We start from the raw sequence: 12847 nt of genomic DNA, 5'->3' as shown, positions 1-12847 counted from the left end.
TCGAGAACCACAGATCACGAGACCACCAGATGCCAGAAGATCTCTGGACTGAAGGAATGCAGGTCCTGCAGCACCTGGATCCTTATCAGCAACCCCGCCCCTTGACTAAAACTCCTCACAACCCTCCCCCTACCCCAACCCCCGGGTTGGGACACACAGTTTTGAGGGCATTAGCCCGCTGTGAGCCCCTTTGCCTGTCAAAGCAATAAAGCTATTCTTTTCTAGTTCACCCAAATCTCTGTCTCTGAGATTTAATTTGGTGTTGGGGTACAGAGGCCAGATTCGGTGTCAGTCCTGGCGAGGGGTGGGTGGGACACACATTCCTAGGTTCTCTACCAAGAGATCAGGTGCAGGCTGCTGGACATCACAAGGAGACCTAGTGTGCATAAAAACAGCCCAGGAGTCCTGGGGGCTCTGGGCACAGCACCAATAGTATCTGCTTCGGGGCCTTTCCCTTCCCCTCCCTTACCCATCTCTGCGAGGGAAAGGTTGCCGTGTAGAGGATAATTTCCTCACTGATGGGAGTCATGCCACCCCTTAGAAAGCAGAAGCAGCTGTCACTGAGGATATGGTGTTGGCATGTGTGGTATAATGAGAAATATACTTGGTTTCCATCCCTGGTCCCGGGAGCCGAGCTCCTAAAATCCCTGTACTTTCCTAAGGGATAGGAGTGTCTTTTGTTATTCACAACAAGCCCTCTATTGGACATCTGAGTTTATGCTAACGAGATGACTTGGGGGAGAGGGCCCTGCATAGCCTCAGGAAGGGGCTGGTCACTAGAAAGACTGAGTGATTGACAAGATTGGAACTTTCAGCCCCACCCCCTGATCTAAGGGAAGGGGTTGGGGGCTGCAGATCAAGTTCCATAAAAACTCTTGCACAAGGAGATTTGATGAGCTTCTGGGTTGGTGAACACACCCACTTGCTGGGAGGGCAGTGCACCCTAGACCCACAGACATAAGCTCCTGAGCTCAGGACCCTTCCTGACTTCACCTCCGTGGACCTCTTCAGTGGGCTGCTCATCTGTATCCTTTGTGATATCCTTTTTTGTGTGTGTGTGGTATGCGGGCCTCTCACTGTTATGACTTCTCCCGCTGCGGAGCACAGGCTCCGGACGCGCAGGCTCAGTGGCCATGGCTCACGGGCCCAGCCGCTCCGCAGCATGTGGGATCTTCCCAGACCGGGGCACGAACCCGTGTCCCCTGCATCGGCAGGCGGACTCTCAACCACTGCGCCACCAGGGAAGCCCTGTGACATCCTTTTTAATAAACTGGTAAATGTAAGTAAATGTTACCCTGAGCTTTGTGAGCTGTTCTAACCAATTTATAGCCGGTCGGTCAGAAGCAGAGGTGACAACCTGGACTTACACCTGAAACCGAAAAGGACCCTGTGGGGCTCCTGGGCACAAAAGCAGAATTTGACAAAAGACAATACCCATTCATGATAAAAACTCATAGCCGGGCTTCCCTGGTGGCGCAGTGGTTGGGAGTCCGCCTGCCGATGCAGGGGACATGGGTTCGCGCCCCGGTCCAGAAAGATCCCACATGCCGCGGAGCGGGTGGGCCTGTGGGCCATGGCCGCTAAGCCTGCACGTCCGGAGCCTGTGCTCCACAATGGGAGAGGCCACAGCAGTGAGAGGCCCGTACCGCAAAAACAAACAAACAAACAAACAAAACTCATAGCCAACTAAGAATAAAAGGGACCTTCCTTTACCTGATAAAGAATATCTACAAGTGAAAAACACTACAGCATACATTATGCTTACTGGTAAGTTATTGAACACATTCTCTGTGGAATCAGGAAAGGGACAAGGATACGCTATATCAACACGTGCAATTTATCACTGCATTGGAGGCTTGCCAGTAAAAATAAAATAAAATAAACATATGAAGATTGAAGAAGAAAAAAAAAAAACAAGACTTTCTGTGTCCCCCGAGTTTTGTTTGTAGGAAATAGGCTTCATTCAGCCTCCATGATGTTCCCTGAGCTCTAAAGGACAGGTTCAAACAGTCCCTAATCAGGGAAGGGAAGGGATGTGGCGACAAGGGAGGAGCAGCCAAAAAACATAGTGCAGCCCTGGGGCAGGGTCCTGGTTCCCCCTCAAGGGATACACATAACAATATTTTTGAGCTGTTTTGCAGAGACTAAAAGCCCCACCAGGTGAAAGAAGTTAACTGTATGCTGCCCACAAGCACGTAGACTCCAGACCAGCTGGAACCAGAAAGTTGATGATGATGACTCCCGATTACCTCACCACCAACCAATTAGAAGAATGTCTGTGAGCTGATCATGCCCTCCTCTTTGAACCATTATGATAAAACTCCTCACTACCCGCTCCAGGTCAGAGCACACAGTTTTGAGGATATTAGCCCACTGTGGCCCCCTTTGCCTGACAAAGCAATAAAGCTATTCTTTTCTACTTCACTCAAAACTCCGTCTCCGAGATTGAACTCAGTACTGGTGTACAGAGGCCGAATTTTGGCATCACATCTGAATTTGGGGCAGTCTTGCGGGACTGAGCCCTTAACCTGTGGCATCTGGTGCTAACTCTAGGTAGACAGTCAGAATTGAGTTCAACTGTCGGACACCCAGTCGGTATCTGCTAAGAGCTGGAAGACTTGCTTGGTGGTATTGAAAATACCTCAAAGCATACTTCTTCCTTCTCCCATTTTCCAGCCTCTCTCAGGCATGGGTTAGCGTCTCAGGAGGGCTGCAGGGTGCTCACGGTCGGAAAGGAAGGGTGAGCACTCACACCAAGTCCTGGGATCAGCCCCTCAGAACCTGCACGTGGAACTACTCAGCTCCCCTCCTAGAGGAGGAAATAAAGTCCCCACCCCAGGTCACGGAGCCCTGGCTGCACAGGCGACTACTGCTGTTCCCTTTCAGAACCTGCCCCACCTGACTTTGGTTTGCTAGAGGCCAAGGGCAAGTTAGCATCCTGTCTGAGACACAGCTCTCCTGTCTGTGGCTATCTACCCCATGCTGGAAGCACGGTAGCCGGTGTTGTCGTTGCCCAAGTCCTGGCTTTTGGGGATGGCCCTCTGACAGAGGATGAGAAATCTGCTGTTTTCCCCACTTCATGAGGTTACCCTCAGGGATTGGAGTCCTAGCCACATGGACCCCTTGAGTCTGAGGGGCTGCTGGTGACCTCTGTGACCCTGGGCTGTCCCTCAAGAGTGTGCAACGTTGCCATCCCTGGGATTAACTCTCCTAACGGCGGGGTGGGGGGGGAATGGGGTGGGTGAGATGCAGCTGGATCTTGGCCATCAATGCTTTTCCAGTAGACTTTCGCTTGCTCCAGCCGAGCCTGACTCTCTTTCCTCATTTCAACAGCACCCTCCTCTGCTGTTCTCTGCACAAGTGTCACTGTTCTGAACACACGCGCAGAGAACTCCTCTCTGCTCACCACAGAACTGGATACCGTGTCAGGCATCTGGCCAGCCATGGCAAGGCTCTGAGAACCGGAGGCTGCTGCAGACTTCCTGCAGTTTCCTCTGCTCCTCCCCTCGGGGACTTTCCACATTCCGAAGCCTGTGCATTGTGGGGGTGGTGACACTGAAAACACGTGCATTTCTTTCCACCTTGTCCCCAAAGCCTCAGAATGAAAGTAGAGAAATTAACAGGGAAAAAGCATATATCCACAAGGACCAAGAGGGTTGGAGAGGATGCAGGAACAGAGGACAGATGACAAGAAAAGCTGAAAAGTCAGCGGTAACTGATTTAGGAGAGCAGAGAAGGCCGGAATCTAACCCCGAGAAGGGAGGTCGTGCACAGTTAAGAAGTAGCAGGTGGACTCCTTGCCACAGGACTCCACCTGGAACAGCCCTGAAGATGGGGATGAGGGGTAGGACTGAAAATAGGAAGTGTGTCTTGGCTGTGCATCTGTTTGAGGAACAGGGAGACCCCCAGACCTCCACTCCCGCCCCACACAACCAGACGACTGCCCTCCCCTGCAGTGGAAGACGATGGGCAAGTCAAACTAAGAGGTTCTGGACTCGGAGACACGAGGCACAGTTGAGAACAGGGAACTGTACTAAAAATGGGCATTCAGTGAAAGCCTACCTGGAGGCGGGTGGCGAACGCCTCACCCACTTTCCCTGCCCAGCAGCCAGAATGATGGTAGATCAGCTTACATCCTCTGGGAGGAAGAATGGAAGATTCCTCTCTTCGACTAGGCCAAAAGAAAAGACCTATTAGCATTTGGTATTTCCCTGGTGAAATAGCCAAGTGCCCAACTGATCAGCCTACTGTGAAGCCCACGTGCAGACAAGCCCCACCCATGCACCCAGGACTCAAAATCGGCATTTTGGTGCCTTTACTTATGTCAGAGACAACAACTAAGCATCCCTTGACATGAGAGGGGAGTTTCTAACATGAAAGATAGAGACATAAATACATTAATCACCCAACCAACCACCCTAGGAGGAAACAGGGAATGCAGAAAGCAAAAGAGGGCTTCCCTGGTGGCGCAGTGGTTGCGAGTCCGCTTGCCGATGCAGGGGACGCGGTGTTCGTGTCGCGGTCCGGGTGAATCCCACATGCCGCGGAGCGGCTGGGCCCGTGAGCCATGACCGCTGGGCCTGCGCGTCCGGAGCCTGTGCTCCGCAGCGGGAGAGGCCACAGCAGTGAGAGGCCCGCGTACCGCAAAAAAAAAAAAAAAAAAAAAAAAAAAAAAAAAAAAAAAAGAAAGCAAAAGAAAATTGCAAGAAAATTCTAAACCTTGTTTGTTTTGGGACCCAGGGCAGGCTGCCTCAAAATATGTCTCCATGGCATATAGATTATTTTCAATTAATGTTACTTGAGAAACAGCTGGTAAAAAAATGATTTATATAGAAAAACCCACTCTAACTCCCTGAAAGTGGGAAATAATTCTCCCATATGAAAGTACCCTTCCAAACCAGGAGGAAAGCAACCTTATCACCAGAATTAGGGAACTCAAGGCTAAGAAAGCTATAAACAAACTTCATTACTTATTCTTTAGTCTGTTACCTTAAGCATAAGCCCCGCTGATTTATGAAATCCTCACAAATAATTATGTATTTCTTTGTCTAAAAATGAAATATAAATAGTCTGCTTTGGTCACTTTGAGGGTCCCATTTCTATGAGACCTCTGTGATCACAAATTAATTTTTTTTTCTCCTGTTAATCTGTCTTGTGTCAATTTAACTATTAGAGCAGCCAAAGGAACTCAAGAGGGGAAAGGGGGAAATTTCCCCTTCCATGACATTTGTATCTATGAAAACTACAAACAGGAGTAACCGAAGAAAAGGAACTTATAGAGAATAAGAGCTTTAAACAATTCAGAACATCTTAGCAGAAATAAAAAAAGCCAATAGATGATTTAGAGCATAATTTGAGAAATTCTGAGAGTAGAAAAAAACTACAAAGAAGGAGCAAACAGGACAGAAGAGCTAATAAAATTCAAGGCTTAGCCCAGAAGATTCAACAATTGACTGACGTAAGTTTCAGAGAAGAGAGAAAATGAGGGAAGGAAATGACCGGACTAGTAGACATGATAGGGAAAAAAAAAAAGGAAATAACTTAATGCCTGTCCTTTGGAGAATAGTTACATAAATTGTACTATCTCCATACAATGGAATGCTACACTGCAATGAAACGATACTAAACTATAGGTATGTGCATAGATGACTCTTAGGAACAATGTGGAAGGAGATGCAAGCCACAGAAGAGTGCTGTTTCTGTGTGTGATGTCATTTCTACGATGTTCAGAAGCAAGCAACAGTCAGCAAGGTACAGTTTAGCGACACATACATGAATAGTAAAACAATAAAGAAAAGCAAGTGAATTAGGAGAAAAGTCATGAGAGTGGTTATGTGGCTGGTGGAGTGTTAGGGCATGAGGGGTGGCCCTGGAAGGCAGGGCATGGGATCAGAAAAGAGCACATAGGGGGACTTCCCTGGTGGTCCAGTGGTTAAGAATCGCCTTCCAATTCAGGGGATGTGGGTTCGAGCCCTGGTTAGGGAACTAAGATCCCACATGATGCAGGGCAACTAAGCCCGTGCGCCACAACTCCTGAGCATGTGGGCCACAACCAGAGAGCCTACACACCACAACTACAGAGCCCACACGCTCTGGAGCCCACTCGCCACAACTAGAGAGAAGCCTGTGCACCACGAGGAGCCCGCGTGCCACAGCAGAGGGTCCCACGTGCCGCAACGAAGATCCTGCATGCCGCAACTAAGACCCAACGCAGCCATAAATACTAAAAAAAAAAAAAAAAAAAAAAAAAAAAAGAGCACATAGGGAAGTTCCAGGTATTGATAATATCCTATTTCCTAAGTTGGGTGGTGGGTTCATGGGTGTTTATTTTACTATGATGCTTCATAACTAATATTATTTGTATTCTTATATATTGGGTTGGCCAAAAAGTTCATTCGGGTTTTGTGTAAGCTGATAACAGAAAACCCGAATGAACTTTTGGTCAACCCAGTATATGTCAAATGTTTCCCTTTCTCTCTCTTTCTCTGTCTGTCTCTCTCTCACACACACAAACACTAGAAGAAAATTTCTCTGAATTGGGGATATGAGTTTCTAGATTAACAGAGCCTTAGAGTCCAATGCAATGAGGAGGAAAAAACCCTACACCAAAGTACATCTTTACGAAATTTCAGAACATCAGAGATATCATACAAGCAATGAGAGGAAAAACAACTCATATTAAAAAACTGAGAATCAAAACAGTGTTGGTCCTCTCATCAGTAAGACTGGAATTAGAAGACAACAAACCTAGATTCTGAAGGAACAAGATTCCTATCTAGAATTCTAGGCCCATGAAAGTAGCAAATGAGAGAACAGAATTAAGATAAACTCAAACAAGTAAGGCCTTAAAAAATTTATTTTCTGTGTATCCCTTCTCAAAATGAGAGAACTGTGCTCCACCAAAAATGAGCCAGTAAATCAAGAAAGAGGAAATCATGGAAACCAGGACATGGGGATTCTAAGACAGAAAAGAGACAAAAGGAATAAAGAGGATGATAGTTGAGGGAAATTTCCCCAAAACAGTAGGAAGCAGGCACAGAACAATCCAGTTTGGAGCAAGAGAACAAGAAAACTCCAGGAGAGATTTCTCCATGAAAAACATACAACTGACCGTTGCCTAATATTTAAGTGAATGGAGAGGAGATTTACAGTTTTGTGCAACAGCTTCAGGAAGAATTACTAATTGGCACATAGAAAACTAAGCCAAAACCAACCAACCAACCAACCAAGATTCCACTTATATACTCCAAGGAAAACCAAAAGTTGTATAGGAAAGGGTATGTAAATGCAATATGCAATGTGGCTCATGAGTATATAATATTTACATAATCCTGAATATTGATGGAACCAAAAATTACAAAACAACTATATAGGAAGAATGAAGGCATTGAAAGTATGTTTGTGGATAAGAGTGCGTGGAATTTAAGAGAATCAGATCTGTATCTTCTGTAGTTGTAAGTAAATGCTTAAGTTCTAAAATGAAAAGAATCAACCAAAATAGTAGGTTAGGGAACACTCCCCAACTCAATTTGTGAGGCTATCAAACCCTGAACCAAAACAAGAGTAGGACAGCTGAAGATAGGAATTTATAGCCAGGTTGACTCATAAAAATAGATGTGAAATTGTGAATTAATATTTAGCAAGGTGAATACAGAAGCAAGCTGTTCTTACCTCATTAATGCAAAGTTTGTCCAACTTAAAAAAAAGTATTACTATAAATCATCACAACAGTAGCTTAAAGGAGAAAATCTACATGATTATCTTGATAGGCAGAGAAAAGGCATTTGATTAAATTTAGCACTCATTTATGCTTAAAATAATCTTAGCCAACTAGGAGAAGAAATTTCTTTAACTTGATGAAAATTTTCTACCAATAGTTTATACATATAAAATACTTAAATGGTGAAGTATTAGACACATTCCCTTTAAAATCAGGAAGGTGACTTATCAAATCAACACATTGTACATCTTAAACTTATACAATATTATATGTCAAATACATTTGAATTAAAAAATCAGGATATAATCTTAAAAAAAATCAGGAAGATAACAAGAGTGTCTTATAAAATCTTTCTATTCAACATTGCATTTGGACAGTCTGGCCAGTACAGTAAGACAAGAAAAATAAATGATATAAAGATCATAAAAGGAGAAAAAAACCCTGTCTTGTTCTGAGGGAACAAGATTCCAGCCTAGAATTCTAGAGCCAAACTCAAAAATTAGAGAGAAGAATTAAGACAAGTTCAGACAAGACAAGTATCAAAAAGTGTATCTTCCATGCATCCTGTGTTAAGTTTCTTATTGCTGCTATAACAAATTATCACAAATTTAGAGGTTTAAAACAACACAAATTTATTCTCTTACACTTCTGGAGGTCTGAAATTAGTCTTATGGGACTGAGGTGTCAGCAGGGCTTGTTCCTTCTAGAGGCTCTTGGGAAGGATCAGTTTTCTTGTATTTTCTGGCTTCTAAAGATGGCCTGTGGCCTCTTCTGCCATCACCAAAGCACATCACTCCAACCCTTGCTTCCATCATCACATCATCTCTCTCTGCCTCTGTCATCACATAGCCTTCACTGTCTATGACAAATTGTCTGCCTCTTAAAAGGAACTTTAGTGATAATCCAGAAAAATCTCCCCATCTCAAGACCCTTAATTTCGTCACATCTACAAAGTCCATTTTGTCACATAAGATAACATAGTCACAGGTTTAGGAGACTGTGATGCAGGCATCTAGGATGTGGGTACTCAGTCTACTGCACATCATTCTCATGCAATCATTCACAGGTTACATGATTGTCTACATAGAAAAAGCCAAGATAATTTACAGACAGATTATTAGAAAAACTATGAGAGTTTAGCAAGGTGATTCAATTGTTTTCCTATAATTCAGACACAAAGATTTGGAAAATATAATTTAAAAAAAAGATGTTATTTACAGCATTAAAAAATTGTAAAGTACTTTTCAATAAATCTAACAAAAGATGTTTAAAACCTTTATTAAGAATTATTTTTAAAAAGACAAAAAAATCTTAAAGATGACCTAAATAAAGAGAAAAACATATTGTGAACCTGGACAGAAACACTTAGTATCATAAAGATTCCCCAAGGGAATATATAGATTTTATTGCAATTACAATAAAAATCCTGACATGTTTCTTTGGCAACTCAACAAGCCAATTCTAAAATGTAAATGGCAATGTACAAAAACAGAGAAGACACACGAGAAAGAAGCAGAGGATGACGGACTCACTCTAGCACACAAGACTTATTTTATAATAAATATTTATTTTATAATAAATATTTTATAATACATAAGTAATTACCATAAAGTATGGTAATTAAGACATTGTGACAATGGATCAGGGGTAGATATCTACATCACTGGAACAGAATACAGAGCCCAGAAACACAGCCATAAAGGAACATCTGACATCTTTAACAAAGTGGCTTTGCAGATCAGTGGAGAAGGGACAGATTTTTCCAAAAATGAAGATGAGGAATTGGTTATTCATACAGGAAAGAATAAAACTGAAATACTTTCTTGGACCAAATACAAAATCCAAGTGGAATTTAAGAACCCAGGAAGAAGAGAAAAGTTTTAGAATAGGAGAGCATGTATTATGATCTTTGTTTAGAGCAAAGATTTAATAAATTACAAAAAGCACAATCCATAAAGAAAAAAGCTGATAGTCAACATCATTAAAATAAAAAAAATGCCTGAGTATCAAACGACATCACTAAAAATACGAAAGGACAAACTGCAGACTGTGAAAAAATATTTGCAACATACATCACTGACCAAGGATTCAAATCCAGAATATATAAATAACTTATAAATCAAAAATTAAGAACACTCGGGCTTCCCCGGTGGCGCAGTGGTTGAGAGTCCGCCTGCCGATGCAGGGGACGCTGGTTCGTGTCCCGGTCTGTGAAGATCCCACATGCCGCGGAGCGGCTGGGTCCGTGAGCCATGGCCGCTGAGCCTGTGCGTCCGGAGCCTGTGCTCCGCAATGGGAGAGGCCACAGCAGTGAGAGGCCCGCGTACCACAAAAAAAAAAAAAAAAAAAAAAAAAAAAAAGTATTGGTGTGCAAAGAATTGAAAACAACCAACCAAACTGGTCCTGAACAAACAATCTGAGATGAATCGCTCCACCTTAAGGAAAATTGATGTCTATGTGATTTCTTTTTCTACAACGTGTAGGTTTTCTTTTTTATTGGAGATCTTGGGCTCTACTCCTAAAATGTTAATGTCCAGCCTGGGATTCCAGAATTGTTTTGTTTGGTTCCGGATATTTGCTTTGCATATAAAGATGTGGCTATTCTCTGCAGGCATTTCCCCCACAGACACATGTATATGTAGCTGTCATTTCCTGTTGGTAAACAGCAAATATTGATTTACTGATTTTTTAAAAATTTTATTTATTTATTATTTTGGCTGCGCCGGGTCTCAGTTGTGGCATGCAGGATCTTTAGTTGCGGCACGCGGATTTCTTAGTTGTGGCATGTGGACTCTTAGTTGAGGCATGCAACTAAGGGATCTAGTTCCCCCACCAGGGATCGAACCTGGGCCCCCTGCAATCGGAGCGCAGAGCCTTACCCACTGGACCACCAGGGAAGTCCCCAACAGCAAGTATTTAAATTTAGAATCAGGTGGCAAGGTTGATATACAGAGGTGTAATAAATTGGATTGTTTTCAAAGCAATACCCTTTCCAGTTAACTGTTAACAGACAAGTTTGCTGCTTTTCTTTATCAAATACAGTGTGGTATGTGAAAACACTAGATAGGGTTTAAGGTATTTCACGGATTTTTTACACAACAAATGGACCCTATGCTATAGAGGAACAGAAAGATATAAATTAATAACACATAATCATTGTAAGAGAACAAAATAAAACGAAATCTCCTCTCCAGTGCTTGACAGCACACTTCCTGAGAAGTTTCAGGCCGTGTGTGGTCTCCCCCTGGGGCTCCAAAGCCTGCTTAATGGCCTTTGTGACAGCAGGAGCCCAGCCTACTTGGGATTCTGCTTCTAAGATACAACACAGTAGGGGCCTCTGATATGTCCAGACATATCTGTTTTGGATCTCCTTTTCGCCTCACGAAAAACCTTCTTTTTAAAAATTATATTTTTGAAGCCAGGTTACTTACTGATTTCCAGGATCCTCTTACACTGCCACTTCTCAAAGGAATTTTTGGGTATAATCTTTTAATCTTTCTGGAAGGCTGGCCATCAGAAACACGCAATCTCTTTCCATCATAATGCTTTTTAAAGGACTTTATCTTGCTCTCTGAGTTTATTTAAAACTTTTAACTATACCAATTTAGCATCTTTGCAGGCTTTCTTGCTATTTCTCATTTCATTCTTCATGTTACTTAACATTCGTTTGAGTCTTTACAGGATCTTCTATTGATACTTTCTCACCAACGTGCCATTCTAGAATATTCTCATCACTAATATTTTGCTTTGCTCTACATTTCATTCTCAGCCTCTAATAGGACAAACATGAGGTGGAATGCGACAAAAATTGCCCTTGCAAAACCTTGTACTCCCACCAGAGGTCTCAGCAGCAAACTCTCCGCCTCTATTTTTTTGGCCTCCCAGTGCTGTCCCAATCCCACGGAGGTTAGAGTTTAGCGGACATCTGAGATCTTGAACCCAGTGGCACCAATCTGTTAAATTGGTGTTGTATCTTTCCCTCTCCAGAAGCACCTAGCAAACCCAAAGCAGGCGATTGTATGAATCGACGGTCTGGGGTTGTTACAGAAGCACATGAGGCAGGACAGGATTCTGAGGATTTAGGCCGGGTAGGGAAAGAAATAAAACTAGAGGCGGCCGATAACGAGAAACAGACGGGTCCCAGGACTTAAATTTCTGAGGCGACAAGGTCATGGGTGAAGACACAGTGGCCGAATGAGAACAGAGAGTAGAAAAGGTCCCCAAAGATGAGGTGAACCCAACAGGTGATGAATGGTTTATCCAATAAAGCTTTGAAGCAACTCCAGTGCCTCAGTTTGGCTGCGGCAGAGGCCAAGGCAGGAGATGAGCACTGCAAGGTCCTCCAGCGCCAAGTTCAAATATATGCAAATATGCGGTCAGCGCTGTGATTGGCCAGCGGGGACGGCTCAGGGGCTGAGGAGGCCAGTCCAGGCGGCGGCAGTAGCTTTGCCCACAGCTCTGGACGCCCGCTCCCGTAGGCAAGCCAAGGCCCCAAAACAGCTGACCGCGCGAGTCACGTGACAAGCCCCGAGCCCGGCTCTTAATTGGCTGGCAAACCTCGCTGCCTCCCTCCGTTTCCCAGAAATATTTTTGGAAACTACCTTTCCTAGAGTGTCTTGCTGCGCTTATTTCTTCCCGGCTGATTGATGGGGGCTGTTCCGGGTCCGTGGGGACCTTGGCGAGCGCCAGGAGGGCAACACCTCTGGGATTAAAACATCCCGCACTGTGGAGGCGGGGGAAGCGAGCCGCTGCCCGGCCCCTCTCTTTGCGCAGAGGCCTCTGGGAAGTGTAGTAACTTGAAGGTCTCCGGGTCCTGCCGGGGCTGGCGTCTCTCCTGGGCCCTGGGGGTCGCGGGTGCGGAGAGAACTAGTGGGTACACTGTAGTCCTGAGAATCCTCCAAGCTTATATTTCTATTAAGCAAATTTTTGTGAGATCTTCTGAGAAATGAGGGGCTCTACTTCAAAAGAAACAGATGATAACGGCTCTAAGTTAGCCCCAGCTCTTGCTGCTCACCGGACACTTTACAAGGGTGCAAAGAATCATGGCGCTGCGCATGTAGGGGGATCTATTTTATGTTGGGACTTGCACCTGGCAGTGACCTTCCACCTCAGGGAGCTCCGCTGTTC

At 44.3% G+C, this 12847-nt stretch overlaps 1 long non-coding RNA gene across 2 annotated transcripts in view; it reads right to left on the bottom strand.

Moving 5' to 3' along the window:
• LOC308628860 overlaps positions 1 to 12433 on the bottom strand; it is a 52636-nt gene extending 40203 nt beyond the window's left edge. The window contains exons 1-2 of one of the 2 annotated variants that reach the window (XR_014017586.1): positions 12322 to 12433; positions 4063 to 4171 (exon numbers count right to left, since the gene is read on the bottom strand). This is a non-coding gene — a long non-coding RNA (uncharacterized lncRNA). The remainder of the gene's footprint in view (positions 1 to 4062; positions 4172 to 12321) is intronic. The other variant, XR_014017587.1, reaches the window with a different exon arrangement.
• Positions 12434 to 12847: the final 414 nt, after the last annotated feature.

This window comes from Mesoplodon bidens (assembly GCF_964165515.1).
Source record: "Mesoplodon bidens genome assembly, chromosome: 15".
NCBI lineage: Eukaryota > Metazoa > Chordata > Mammalia > Artiodactyla > Ziphiidae > Mesoplodon > Mesoplodon bidens.
Note: the sequence above shows the minus strand (reverse complement) of the source record. Positions and strands in the feature narration are given on the sequence as shown.